The sequence below is a fragment of the Erinaceus europaeus genome, chromosome 7 (assembly GCF_950295315.1).
Source record: "Erinaceus europaeus chromosome 7, mEriEur2.1, whole genome shotgun sequence".
Classification (NCBI taxonomy): Eukaryota; Metazoa; Chordata; class Mammalia; order Eulipotyphla; family Erinaceidae; genus Erinaceus; species Erinaceus europaeus.
This window is the reverse complement of record NC_080168.1, coordinates 92,301,767-92,316,644: the sequence shown is the minus strand read 5'-3', so window position 1 is coordinate 92,316,644 and position 14,878 is coordinate 92,301,767. Positions and strand designations below refer to the sequence as shown.

The 14,878-nt window shown below is 38.2% G+C and overlaps 1 non-coding gene across 1 annotated transcript; it reads left to right on the top strand.

Annotated features, from left to right (window-relative positions):
- Positions 1 to 503: 503 nt before the first annotated feature.
- On the top strand, positions 504 to 637 carry LOC132539661 (small nucleolar RNA SNORA70). The gene has a single exon (XR_009550992.1). It is a non-coding gene; the product is annotated as a small nucleolar RNA SNORA70 (small nucleolar RNA).
- The last annotated feature ends 14,241 nt before the right edge of the window (positions 638 to 14,878 follow it).

Here is a 14,878-nt window from a genome sequence, read left to right as displayed (position 1 = left end):
ATTAGCCCTGCAGCAGGAGTGGGGCAGACAATGCAAACACTCCACTGGGATAGAGAAGGAGAAATTTCCAAAGCCACCTGAAAGGCAAAATAATTATAGAGAGTCACCTGAAATCTAGCTAGGAACATCACATGGACTAGTCGCTTAACATCTGTATTCATCCTGTTTGAATTGCAGATAAAAGCATTTCATCAACCTACCTCATGGAGATAGAAGAGTACATGTAATTTCTGTAGGAAGATTCTCCCAACAGTTTCACAAAGAAAAGGATTTAAAAACAATGTACTGGCATTATCATTTCTTGCTGCTTCGTGTATAGGGAGATTTTGAAAAATGTTACAAATGGATTATGTGGATCAGAGATAACATAGTTCCCACCCCACAGGAGCTTGAAATCTATAGTTCCTCCCTCCCCCCCTGAATCTACATGTAAAACTGCAATTGAATACATATAATATGTATGTAATAACTAAAGTTGTAGTCTTTTAAAAAATTTCTTTATTCTGAAGCTAGTTAAGCTGACCGTGCTGCCCTTCCCATGGTGCCTGGTGTGCAATGGCTGCAAACAGCAGCCTCCTGGGTTGTGCATGCAGCCTGTTGTTTGTACAGGCTGCCCTAAGGGACCTTGGAGACAGCCCTTCTTGCTCTGTATTCATATTATGCCTGACCTCCTGCTATCCATAACCATAGGCTCTGGACAGGGATGCAGGGTGCCTTTGGGAAGCCCCAGGGCACTGTGGCAAGAGTCCACATAAGCCAGGCCATCATGTCCACCCACACCAAGCTGCAGAACAAGGATCATGTGATCAAGGCCCTGCACAGGGCCACGTTCAAGTTCCTTGGATTCCAGAATCTCCAAGAACTGGGGCTTCACCAAGTTTACTGCAGATGAATTTGAAGACATGGTGGCTGAAAAGCACCTCATCCCAGATGGCTGTGGAGTCAAATATGTCCCCAGACGTGGTTTGCTGGACAAGTGGTGGGCCCTGAATTCCTGAGAGCCTCAGAGATGTCCCCTTAATCAGTCACAATAAATCAATATCCTAATTAAAAAGAAGAAGGAGAAGGAGAAGAAGAAGAATTGAAGCACACTTTTAAATTAACATGTTACTGCTTGGTGCTAAACTTTTGCTTTTTTGTTGTATATGAAATCCTCATCAGAGTTTTTTATGGTTGTGAAAAAGGATGAAAAAAGAGGCTAATATAAAATGAAAAAAACCTCTATTGGGGGATTAATAATTTACAGTTGACAGGAAAACACGATAGTTTGTACATGCATAACATTTCCCTGTTTTCCACATAGCAATTCAACCCCCAGTAGGTCCTCCTCTGCCATCAGTTCTAGCACTGTAGTCTGTTGTATTAAGCACCCTTACATCATTCATTACTCATCTGAATTTTCATCTTGTCTCTGTTTCATGCTCTATGCTTTCCCCATTCCCTATATCTACCTTCTCTCCTTCTTTCCCTCTTCACTTCCTTCCCTCCTTTACCTCCTTCCTCCCCTCCTTCCGTCCCTCCCTTCCTTCCTCCTTTTCATTTATTAATATGTAAAGTGAAAGAAAATTTAATCACTTTATTGAGATATGGTTGACCAGAAAGAAATTATCTTTAGGAGCAAGGAGGTGGTGGAATTCTTGCCTGACATGTTTGAGATCCCCAGCGTCACATGGGAGCAGTGGGAGTACACCCTCTTTCTCTCATTCTCTCTTTAAAAAAAATTTTATTTGTTTATATTCATCCCTTTTGTTGTTATTTCTTTATTGGAGGGATTTACGGTTTACAGCCAACGGTAAAATATAGCAGTTGGTACATGTGTAACTCCTTCATTCTAAGAAAATAGAGAAAATGGTGGACTAGGAAGTAGCTCAGTGCTGCTTTTATTTCTGACATCACATTAAAAAAATAAAGGTTTATTTAATATATATATATATGAGTTTGGGGCCAAGCATATACTTATGAAACTGTTACCAGCACGAAGGCAGTAGATACATTTATCACTTGGTACAGTTTCCTCCTCCTTCTCATGCTTCTCTTTGCTCTTTCTCCTCTCTTCCTCATCCTTTTGCTCTTGTTCCTCCTCCTCATTTATGCTATTATTACTTCACTCTGGCATGGTAATACTTTAATGTAAGACCTATCCCTATAGGCAAATGCTAAGCATGCAATATGATACCATTAATTATAAACGTGATGCTATATTGTAATCTCCAGAAATTATTTATCCTGCATAACTGAAACTTTAAGTATATGCTTTTCAGACAATACGTTTCCGTTTTGAAACAGGTATTATAAGCAAACAAAATGCCCAAGGGGTAAGAAATATGTGGTTCTCTCAGCCAGACTTTATTTTATGATGCTATAAGAGATATAAAAATATTCATGACTGTAACATGAAAAAAAGACTATGTATGCTTGATGATAAAGAACTATTGATATGTTCACAAGGGCCTGCAGAGAAGATGCAATGGTAGGAGTGTAGGAGTCATGGTCATTCACCACATGGAAGCATTGGTCCAGTTTAGACTTGATTTTCAAGTCTCCAAGAAAATTGAGAAATTTCTTTTTTTAAAAAATATTTTTATTTATTTATTATTAGACACAGAGAGAAATTGAGAGGGGAAGGAGTGATAGAGAGGGAGGGAGACAGAGAGACACCTGCAGTCCTGTTTCACCACTTATGAAGTTTTCCCCATACAGGTGGGGACCAGGAGCTTGAAACCTGGGTCTTTGAGCACTATAATGTGTGTGCTTAACCAGGTGTGCCACCACCTGGCCCATAAAATTGAGAAATTTCCACTTTTAATATGTAGTATCCTTTTAAAATGTTGGTGTTGGATTAAAAATCCTTTTGAAAACAAATGAAATTGGATCCCCTCTCTCCCATATCATCATGCACGTCAACAATAGGTGGGTCAAGGACATGGATATCATTTTAGGAACTATCAAGTGCATAGGAAAAAAAACACTTCGTTATCTATAATTCAGTGACATCTTCAGAAATTCATCTAACAGCAAAGAAAACAAAACCAAAAATAAATTACTGGAACTATGTCAAATTGAAAAGCTTGTGCACAGCAAAGGTAGCATCACCTAGACAGAAAGACACCCTACAGACTGCAAGAAGATCTTTTTTGTTCTTTTTTATTTAATAAAGGATTAATTAACAAAACCATAGGGTAGGAGGGGTACAATTCCACACAATTCCCACCACCCAATCTCCATATCCCACCCCCTCCCCTGATAGCTTTCCCATTCTCTATCCCTCTGGGAGCATGGACCCAGGGTCATTGTGGGTTGCAGAAGGTAGAAGGTCTGGCTTCTGTAATTGCTTCCCCACTGAACATGGGCGTTGACTGGTCGGTCCATACTCCCAGTCTGCCTCTCTCTTTCCCTAGTAGGGTGTGTCTCTGGGGAAGCTGAGCTCCAGGACACATTGGTGGGGTCTTTAGTCCAGGGAAGCTTGGCCAGCATCCTGATGACATCTGGAACCTGGTGACTGAAAAGAGAGTTAACATACGAAGCCAAACAAATTGTTGAGCATTCATGGACCCAAAGCTTGGAATAGTGGAGAGGAAGTGTTAGGGGGGTACTCACTGCAAACTCTAGTGTAGTCCTGCTTTCAGGTATATATTTTGCAGTAGTTTACGTATACGTGTGAACATATGCTCTCTCTCACAGAAACTGGTGTATATCTAGGTTTTGGGACTTTGTTAGAAAGTGAACCACCTGGGATGGAATTAGAGTATACTATGAAAGGAAAGGTCTCACCCGAGTAATGAAGCTGAAAGGTTGTCATTCCACACGTGAAGTCTCTGGACACAGTCTGAAGTGAAGCATGTTGAGGTGGCAATCATTGCGTTGGTTAGGCTGTGATCGGCAGATGCAATATTATTTGATATGGATTGGGAGAAGCATACGGGAAAGTGGGCCCTATCCAAGGGTTCCAGGACTAGGGGAAGTAGAGGCTCTATAGTGGAGATGTGAGGTTCCTGCTGTCTTAGGGTTCCAAAAGACAATCGATAGTTAATGTTATCATCACATTATTTGGTAATTGGGTTAACTTTGAAAAGTCCTTTTGTTAGGGTTTGCTGTACAGTACCCAATATCTTGTATATAGCTGTGCTATTGGTTGCTTCTCATCTACTTGGTCTAGGCTTTTGAGAGAGTCTGCATATCAATGACACAGCCTATATATTGAAAAGATTCAGTTTGTGTTTTGAAAAACTTTGAGACATACAATTAATTTTCCCCCTCTCATATTAATTAACTAGTGATTTATATGACTACATTTTACTAGGAGTGTACATAAACACCATTCCCACCACCAAAAGACTGTGACCCATCCCTCCCACCCACTCCCACCCCCCACTGGCCCAGGAAGCTGCATGTCTACCCCTCACCACAAATTGCCCTACTTACAATTTGGTCAGGTCCTGCTTTTAGTTTCCCTTTCAGATCTTCTTAGTCAACTTCTGTTGATGAGTGGGATCATCACATACTCATCTTTATCTTTCTGACTTAGCTCACTTAACATAATTCCTTCTAGCTCTGACCAAGATGGGTCAGAGAGGGTGGGTTCATTGTCCTTGATAGCTGCATATGCAAGAAGATCTTTATACAACATATTTCAGATAAAGGACTGATAGCCAAAATATAGAAAGAACTCAGTAAACTTAGCAACAACTGCAATAGCATCAAACTCAAAACAACCTCATTAGAAAATGGAGAGAGGACATGGGCAGAAACTTCACAGAGCAAGAGATCTAGAGGACCAACAGACAAATGAGATAGTGTTTATCAGAGAAATGCAAACAAAACAATGAAATACCGCTTTACACCTATGAGAATGTCATACATTAGGAAGGACAGACGCAACAATTACAGGAGGTGGGGAAAGGGAGGGACAGACACTTCTACATTGCTGGTGGGAATGTAAATTGATCCAACTTTTGTGGAAACAGTCTAGAGATTTCTCAGAACATTAGAAATAGACCTACCCTATGACCTAGCAATTTTTCTCTGGGGATTTATCCAAAGGAAACAAACACACATGTCAGAATAGATCTGTGCATATAATACTTATGTTCATAGAATTTGTAATAGCCAAAACTTGGGAGCAACCCAAATGTCCAACAATAGATGAGAGACTAAGAAAATTGTATGCTACTCAATGGAATGCTACTCAACTGATAAAAATGATGACATCATCTCCTTTGCCTCCTTTTGGGTGGAATTTGAAGACATCATGGTAGGTGAAATAAGTCAGAGAACAAATGCTGAATGATCGCTTATAGGAAGAACTTGAGAAATAAGGTCAAAGAGGGAACTGGATGTGGTATTTTGTACTAAAGCAAAAGACTCTGGGAAAGGAAAGGGAGGGAGGGGGCCAAGAGGACCTTGAGGTCCTATTACATAATGCACAGGGGGATGAGAAGTTGTACTTAGTTGTGAACAACTGTAAATTATCAATTTCCTAATAAAAATAGGGAGAAGTCAATGCATAGGGAGATGAGAAATTGTACTTAGGTGGGAACAACTGTAAATTATTAACTTCCCAGTAAAAATGGGGAAATTATTTGAAATACTCTGTGGGATAAAAAAACAATGTCCTCGGGTCAAACTCCAGATTCCAGGGTAGTCTTTGAAGCATGAGTTTGGTGAGAAATTTGGATTTCAGAGTGCCTACAATGAGGGAATAATTTTAGTAGCAGTGATATAATTTATATGGAAAGGAACCTTCTGGAAACTATAGCGCGGTTTCTAGTGACGCAAGAGTAGAAGCTGGTCATTGCTGTGAGAGAGAGTGGACATTGGTAAATGTATGGAGGTGGCAGTGAGGGGAGAGAATGTGAGTTATAGTCAACAAGGAAAGGGCAGAAGCAAGGATGTCACATAGATTTGGTACTGAAGCAGTTGGGTAGTGGTGCCATCTACTGAGGTGAAGGTGCAGAAAGGATGATGTTCGGAGTCAGGTGGTAGCGCCGTGGGTTAAGTGCTGGTGGCTCAAAGCGCAAGGACTGGTATAAGGATCCCGGTTCGTCGCTTCACAAGCGGTGAAGCAGGTCTGCAGGTGTCTATCTTTCTCTCTCCCTCTCTGTCTTCCCCTCCTCTCTCCATTTCTCTTTGTCCTATCCAACAATGACGACATGAATAACAACAACAATAATAACTACAACAATAAAACAACAAGGGCAACAACAAAAAGGGAATAAATAAATATTAAAAAAAAGAAAGAATGAAGTTTGAGGTAAAATCAGATTTCAGTTTTGAATACTATTTAAATTTAATTTCTTGCATTGAATGTTTAGTTCAGCTATTACTTTGAAAGTTGAGAACATTTATGCTTTGTCAAGATTTCCATTTTTATTTTGTTTTTGGCTTCCCCATGTCTGTATATCTATATATCTATATCTATCTATTCCAAACTTGCATTGAATATTTAGAAATATTGCATTTGTATTTTATTTTGTTATTAGCTTTTTAAAATTACATTATGATTAGAAAATGCAGTTTCCATATTTTGCTTTTATAAATTAATGAGATTTCTCTTTCTAGTATAGGATTGGTCTTTTAGAAAAAGTACACATATTACCTCAGTTTCACTTTACTATGGCTTTAACACATCGGAAAGCTGATCATAGTTTCTTGTGTAGATGTCCTTCAAGAAAGAGGAATTGTCCTATTTAACATACAAGTTGAAATGAAAATACTTAGTATAGTCTTACTTTTATCAGAAGATTATGCCTTATCATTTCTTTCGTAGGAGATTTCCAGGGAACACAGTAAAAATTTGCTACAGATCTAAATTTACTTTAGATCTAACTTTGACAAAAGATGACTTCATTTTGGACCTTGTTCAAAGATGTTGAATGTCTTCCAAGGTATTTAAACAACTAGGCTGGAGTGTCATAGAGAGTCTCTCCAAGACTTTCAGCACAACTTGGTGCTGAGCCCTCTTACTACCCACTAGTTCCGGGGATGTGCTGCTCTTTTCCATTACAGATGCTCCTTTCTCAAGTGTGTATTTACTTTGATCCTTCCAGATGCTCTCATCGGCTCTTTTTTTCTTACCCTCTGTCTTCATAGAAATCCTCATTTCTTTGACTTCTTTGATAGCACTGATAAAGTACTGAATCTCATGAACATATATTTCCTGGGACTTCCTTTATTTTGTGAAATATTTTTGCAGCTGGTCTTCAATAGACTGACAGTTTTTCTGCTACTCTTGTAGCCTCTTTTTCTTTTTAGTAAGCAGTCAAGCAGAGGAAACACTTGACAAACTCCTCCGTGTCATTCACCTGATTCTTTTACAGTTGTCTTTTTCTCCTTGGATTCTTACATGAAATTATGTGGAGAAGCACAAAGTATTTATTTGCAAATGTAGGTAATACTTATGTACTTATTATAAAAAGGTAATTAATAGTCAGCTGGATTTTTTTTTTAACATTATTTTAGACCTCGGTCTTTCTGTGCATAGTTCAACTCAGTTTTCAGTAGAAAGTAAACATTGAAAAGAGCCTAATGAAGTGCATTATAGCCAAAAGCTAAGGTAGGAAGAGATTTTCTGAAATATCCCCCAAGAGAAGATTGTGATCAAGGTGAGGCAAGCTGAAAAATGAAATTCAAATTCCTCCCAAATGGTAGCCAGTATCTCTAGTGTACACTGAAAGTAGTCTCCCAGTGACTAAGTAGGCTTGACTACCTTATTATAGGGAAAATTATATGGAATTTAGGTGCCAGCTCAGGAAGAGAGAGGCCTAGTCTAGCTTCCTTGCCTCTTCTGGTCCCCATTTAGTTGCAGTTTGCTTCTGAAAGAAGCAATCAGTGGTGGTTTATGATGCTCAGACATTTCTATGATGCACGCTCACTGAAAATCATTGATGTTTCTGCTTTAACCAGATTTAGCTACTTTTGAGTTGAAAGCTCTGCACTGCCTGAAATCCCATTTTACTAAACCCAAAAGTGAGTAAAACCCCCGAGTCCTTCAGGAAAATTCCATTGCACAGTTAGAGGAAGCTGTTAATTACAGCTACAATCAGCTCGAAAGCTTTACCTTAAAGGTTCAGGAATTTGTCTGCCCCAGCTGGTCTTCATACCCAGCACATGTGGTGCCATTTAAGTATTGCGTTGGCTTCGCCTCTTTGATGTATTTCCTGGGATCCTCTGATTTTTTTGTGTCCCTGCAAAATGCTTTTTGAGCAAGGCCACACAGTCCTCAGATGTCTCCTTTCTTTTGTCCATTCCTGAGATTCCAGGATTTTCTCATCCTTCTTTCACATCCCTTCCCTTTTGCAAAACAACCAGTCCTTAAAAAAAAAAAAAAAAAGCTCAAATCAGCCCCGCACTCAATTATTTGTGGAACTGGCCCCTCTGAGCCGACTATGTTACCTTGGGAACTGAGACAAATTATAGGCTTATGGATTATAAAGATTTTTTTTCTTACCTTAATGAAAATTTAATTTGTTATGAATGGTTCATCATAACATATGCCAAGAAGTGTGTGCCAGAAATAACAATCAGAAGGAACACACGGGATCTAATGCTTCCATACTTTTCCAAGAGTAAAAGAGATCATTGAAACAACACATGTCAGATGCTATTACTGTCATATTGTTGAGGCCATCTGTTAAAAACCAGATCAGGACCTGCTGCGTTCATCGAATTTGCAGTTCTGGAAAGGACAATGTCAAATGAAATTAAGTTGATTCTGCTAAGAGGACTGTGTATGATGGATTTAATTTTTTCCCCCAGAAAGATAAGTCCATATTATTTGTGTAGTTAGATACCCACATAACATGGTAACCTTTCAAAAGAAAAGGCACTAAGATTCACATCATTAAACTAGTTATTCTCTTTCTGAAACACAAATTGCAATAGTAATTTGTATATTTAAATAGATATTTGAGTGTAGAGATGCAGAATAAGGACACATAGCTGATAAAGTTGACACTTAAATACTGAAAGGTCCTCAGAATAAATCAAAGATGACCATAAAAGAATATCTGGTAGTTTATAAATGAAAAAAAGTGCTATTTCCTTTGATATTCTGATGAGATCTGAAAAGTGGAATTTAAGAGTGTTTTTTAATGAGATGCTTGCTCACTTTTCAGCCATTCTTGCTTTTTATATTGAAATATCAAGCTGGTTTCATTAAACAATAACTATGTGGGTCTCCCAGTCTCTTAAAATGTTTCTTTGGGCAGCATTTCAAGTGTCCCTGCTAGCTTTCTATTTGTCTGTATTCTTTGCTTTTCCCCCTCTCTCCCTCAGTACAGCCTCCCATTGCACAAAATACCAAAAGAATAAAAATTCTCTTTCTCCTTTTCTTTCTTAACTCTGATCTGCCTCTGTAGCTGGGGTTCTTTACTAAAAGCACATTTATTCAATGCATTAGCTTTTAATCAGTGACTGAATGCATTAGACCAGCCATGGACAACAACCTTTCGATCTTAGTTTCCTCATCTGTTTGATGTTTGGCGTGGAGTTAATGGCCACTGATGTCCTTTTCTACTCTAGAAGTTCAGGATCCTAAGGAAAGTGAAGTCCTGTATTTGTCCCTATTTTAACATTATCTCAACATATGATGTAGCATTAATCATATGTACTGAAACTGACAAGAAAGTCTGTGACCTAGAGTAATGATGTTTGGTGGAAATCTTTATCCACTTAAAAGGAGGACATACTGTTCTCTTAATTTTTTTTTATCTTCTACTTTTCAGCACAAAATTGATATCTATTTGTCATATGTTATTTGATCTGTGAAATTTAATATGTTTGTAGTGACTGAGAAGTAGTTTACAAAATTATAAGCTTATATATATATATATATATATATATATATATGGTTTTATTCCCATATATGATGTGTTTAAGTCATTGTGTCCAATACCAGAGTCCTGTATCCACTCGCCTTTGATAACCATCATAGTTCTCATAAAGTCTAAGAGACAGTCTGGTTTCTATCTTTTTTGCAAGTATGTTTGCTTTAGTTATCTATATTCTACATATAAGCAAAACCATCTGGTGCTTGTCTTTCATTTCTTTGCTTTTTCACTGAGCACACTTACTCTAGTAATCTCCATTCATTTTGTTCCAAATAATACAGTCTTATTTATTTTAGTTGTTGTGTTCTGTTGAGTATATATCCCATAACTTCTTCATTCAGTAATATGGCAGTGGTGGCTAGGTTGATTATTTATTTTGACTATTGTGAATAGTGAAGGTATGGACAAAGGGTGTGTGTGTGTGTGTCTGTGTGTATGTGTGTATCCTTTCGAATCAGTGTTTTCAGGCCTTCTTCATGCCTAGGAATGATATTGCTGAGTCATAAGATATGTGAATTCTCTGGAGTCGGGCGGTAGTGCAGCAGGTTAAATGCATGTGGTGCAAAGTGCAAGAGCCGCCTTAAGGATGCCAGTTCGAGCCCTGCAGGGGAGTTGCTTCACAAGCAGTGAAGCAGGTCTGGAGGTGTCTGTCTTTCTCTCCCCCTCTTTGTCTTCCCCTCCTCTCTCCTTTTCTCTCTGTCCTATCCAATAACAATGACATCAGTAACAACTACAACAATAAAACAACAAGGACAACAAAAAGGAAATAAATATTCAAAAAAAGTTTAAGATAAGTAAATTCTCTCAAGGTCATTAAATGTCTTAGCTGCATTAGACTTGTTTCTGTTTTATTTTCTATGTTTCAAAGTCAAGGCTATATCAATCTCTGATAAGCCTTAGGAATAGTCCTCAGTCTTCCCAAAAGCATAACAACTGGGTATTGAGGCAAAGGAGGTGGACTGAGAACCAAGACTTAAAAGATGGTTAGATCTATCTACATGTCAACAGAAAATAATATCTGACTCATAGTCCTTTGTAACAAAAGCAGAAGCATAAGATGTAGGCCTGGAAATCCAGTAGTCTATATTTGTTCTCTTTTACCTGTTGAACTATAGTTATAAAGAAGTAAGGTTGGCCACAGGAGCAGTGGATTTATAGTGTAGACACTGAGCCCCCAGTGATAACCCTGGAGGCAATAAATAAAATAAAATAAAATAAAATAAAATAAGAAAGTAAGATGTTTAATTTCATCATAGTGATCACTTTTGTCCTCTTATGAAACAGGTTGAGTTAGTCTTAGACTTGTAGGTCTCATAATACTTTGTTCCTTGGTTGGATTCTGAGGAATGGAATGGAGAGATAGAATTCAGTCAATAGAGAATTGAAGAGTGGTGAAACATAGGCAGGCATTATCCCTGTAGGCAGAGCAGGAATAAAAGGAGAGAGGTTGAAATGACTCCAACCCAGGCAGTTCATATATAAATAGCAAGCATAATACATTTGGCCAATTGCTGCCTTTCTTGGTGCTGCTCATGCCTGTCAGGTCAACCTGTTACTCCAGATTACTCATGGGATTTATACTATCAAGTTCGTATTTTTTTTTACAAGTGAATATTGAGGATCAAAATGTTTTATGCTTTGGGTTTTGTATTTCTAATAAAGAATATGCACAAGTGTTTGATTTTTGAAATGTTTTCTAAACTTATCCTAGTAACATAATGTATAGATTCATTATGACTTTCAGTAAAGTGAATGTTTCCTACCTTAATGGGAAAATTCTCAACTTTTACAAACATGTAATTTGTTAAAACCAACAAAAGATTATGCTCTACCGGCTCTGTAGTGTGATTGAAATTGGGACTTTAGAGTCTCAGGCATGAAACTCTGTGTCTGTCTGTCTATCTATCTATCCTTAAATATCTTACAATTTGGTTTAAGAAAACTAATATTGTATTTATTGCTTTTAAGTACAATTTTTTAAATTTAAAATTCTTATTGGTTTCTGGAAAAGTCATGATTTTTTTTTCTATGTTTTTCAAAGCAAATGCATCATGACTTTTCTGACAGCCATATAACTGATAGCATGTCATGGCTTAATGAACAGAATTAGAATTTTTCTAGTGACATATACAGTTATATATGATGTTGTCAATATCTTCAGATTCAGTGCAGTTTGGTAGCATGAAAATTCAGGCAAGTTTATATGCCACACTTGATTAAGTATATTCTGCAAGTGATATGGGGGTAGGAAATAGGGATCTAGTCCTGGCAGTTGATTACAGTTTATAGCTGCCACCTGCATCTCATTGTGTGTGCATCTTCACCAGCTGCAATGAATTCCAGGATCTAAAGACAAATCATTGTCTTACAAGATGTGAGCCAGTGACCTCATTTGACTTTCTGTAAGCATGTGTCTTGTAACACTAAAAAGAACAACAGGTTTTCTAGACTTATTAAGAGACTAATATAAAGAACTTCGGCAGTGTGGCACCTTTCTAAGAGACTTTTCATGTATATATTTATGGATTTAAACACTATTTTTATTAGTGATTTTAAAATGATTTACAAGATTGTAAGTTAGAAGGGGTATCGTTCCACACTGCATCCACCACTCAAGTTTTGTGCCCCACCCCTCTTATCACCACCATAGTTCTTGGTAAGTCTAAGACACTTTCAAATGTAAATTTGACTATATAGATAGTTTTTCCCATCACAACTTAAAAAACAGTGAAAGACATGCTTTTGTAAGGCAAGATATAGCATGTTTGGGATTGATATTCAGTTATTAAAATTATAAATGATGTCCAAATTATTTCCATACTTTTGTGTGCTTGGAAATCATATTGAATGCAATGTGTTTACCTGGGTTGAGAGAAGTTAATACTATGTGGGCAGGAGGTACCATAGTAAGTTTTGCCGTCAAGAAATTTATAGTATAATGTGCAAAAGTATGTGCAAATATTTAACTGAGCAAATATTTATTATTATTATTCGACCACAGCACCACTCAGCTTTAGTTGTTGGTGGTGCCATAGATTGAACCTAGGACCTCACATGTACCCCTACCTAAAATTGTTCATATCATTAATACCCCTGGCCTACAATTGTTCATATCATTAAATGAATTGATCTTAAAAATATATAGGCTGTTCTAAATGCTACATAAAAGTATTAAGGAATGGCAAAGGATTGTATACATACATATACATATACTATAACATAGAACGGTGTGGTGTAAGTGATGTAAGAATAGTACTTAAACTGCTATGGAAATTCAGATATACATGTTTTTTTTAAAAATTAGTAATTTAATAATGATCAACAAGATAACAAGAATGTTGGAAAAGAGAGATACAATTCCACACAATTCCCACTGCCAGAGTTCTGTATCCCATCTCCTCCACTGGAGGCTTCCCTACTCTTTACCCCTCTGGGAGTATGGACCAAAAAGATCTTTATGGGGTACAGAAGTTGGGAGGTCTAGCTTCTGTAATTGCTTCTCTGCTGGACATGGACATTGGCAGGTTGATCCTCAGCCTGTTTCTATTTTTCCCTAGTGGGATAGGGCTCTGGGCTGGTGGGGTTACAGGATCATCTGCCAAGGGAAATTAGGTTGGCATCATGCTAGTATCTGAAACCTGGTTGTTGGAAGGCATTAAGATATAAAACAGAACAAATTGTTAAATATTCAGGAACGTAAAGATAAAATGATAGCAAGTGATATTTGGGTGGAAACAAGATGTGACGACGTAGAGAGGGTGGAGAGAAAAGTGACTGGTGAAAATCAGAGTGTGACAAAGAGGGGATCAGGGTGTGACAAGGAGGGGGGGTGGAGCAAAAACATTTCATGAAACAGTGGGGATTGAACCAATGCCCTGGAGGGAGGTGCTTGTTAACAGCGGTTATATAAATAGAATAGTGTTAAGCAGGGGGGATTTAAACCAAATGAAACAGAAGGGGTCTCATGCATACCAACAATTTCCCCTTTCTTTTTAACTAATGTCCATGTGGGGTGAACAGAAACGTATATCGTACAGGCGTTTTCAAAAGAACTGGCATAAGACATGGAAAACAAAATAGGCGAGCAGCAATAACCAGTGTGATGCCAAGTGGAGCTTTTCTTGCCTCAAAGGGCAAGGCCTAGCAGGCGAAAGGGCATTTCTTGCCTCTGGGAATGCTTCATGCCTCTGGGGGCATCTCTTGCCTCAAAGGGCATTTCTTGCCTCTGGGAATGCTTCATGCCTCTGGGGGCATCTCTTGCCTCAAAGGGCATTTCCTGCCTCTGTGGGCATCTCTTGCCTCTTGGGGCGCTTCATGCCTCTGTGGGCATAACCTAATAAGGAGGGGGAGCTTTCTGCCTCTGGGACAGAGCCTGCAGGCGAGGGGACATGGTCTATAAAGTTTCAAGGCAATTGGCTGAAGTTAGTCTTTGAGAAACACAGCAGTGTGTACCAGTAAGTCCGATGGAGGTGTCAGTCCAAAGTAGCTGACCACAGAAGAAAATGCCGGAGGATGAAACGCTGCACATCTGTCTCGATGGGGAATGTTGGCCACCAGAATTTTGCTTTTCTGTAGAGAGTGATCTTTGGAGTCTGTGAATCTGTTTCTTCAGGTCGTGCCTGGTCACCTCATTGGTTTCCGGGGGCGATGTCAGAGAACAGGATCCAAATGGATTTCCAGGAATTCCATTTGAGTAGATGCTTTTTCATGTGAAGACTTTGACAGCTGAAATTCACTTACTTGTCAAACAAAACTTGTAGCAGATTAGAAGTTTACTATAATTGATAACTCCATTATAATTGGAAGTCGTTTCTAGTATGATTTTAAGGTTGTTTAAACAGTTTAAATTCAATAATATGTGGAAAGGTAAACAGAAGAACCACGGTTAAAAGCCTCAAGCATGAGAATAATTAACATAATCATTGCACTATCTGCCCCACCCATAACTCATACAGTTTTCAGGATTAAACGTTTCAGATTCATGTCAAGACGTAAAAGAGAAATCAAAGGAGGAGAAAACAATTTTTTGGATTGTTTCTGGATGTCTCTAG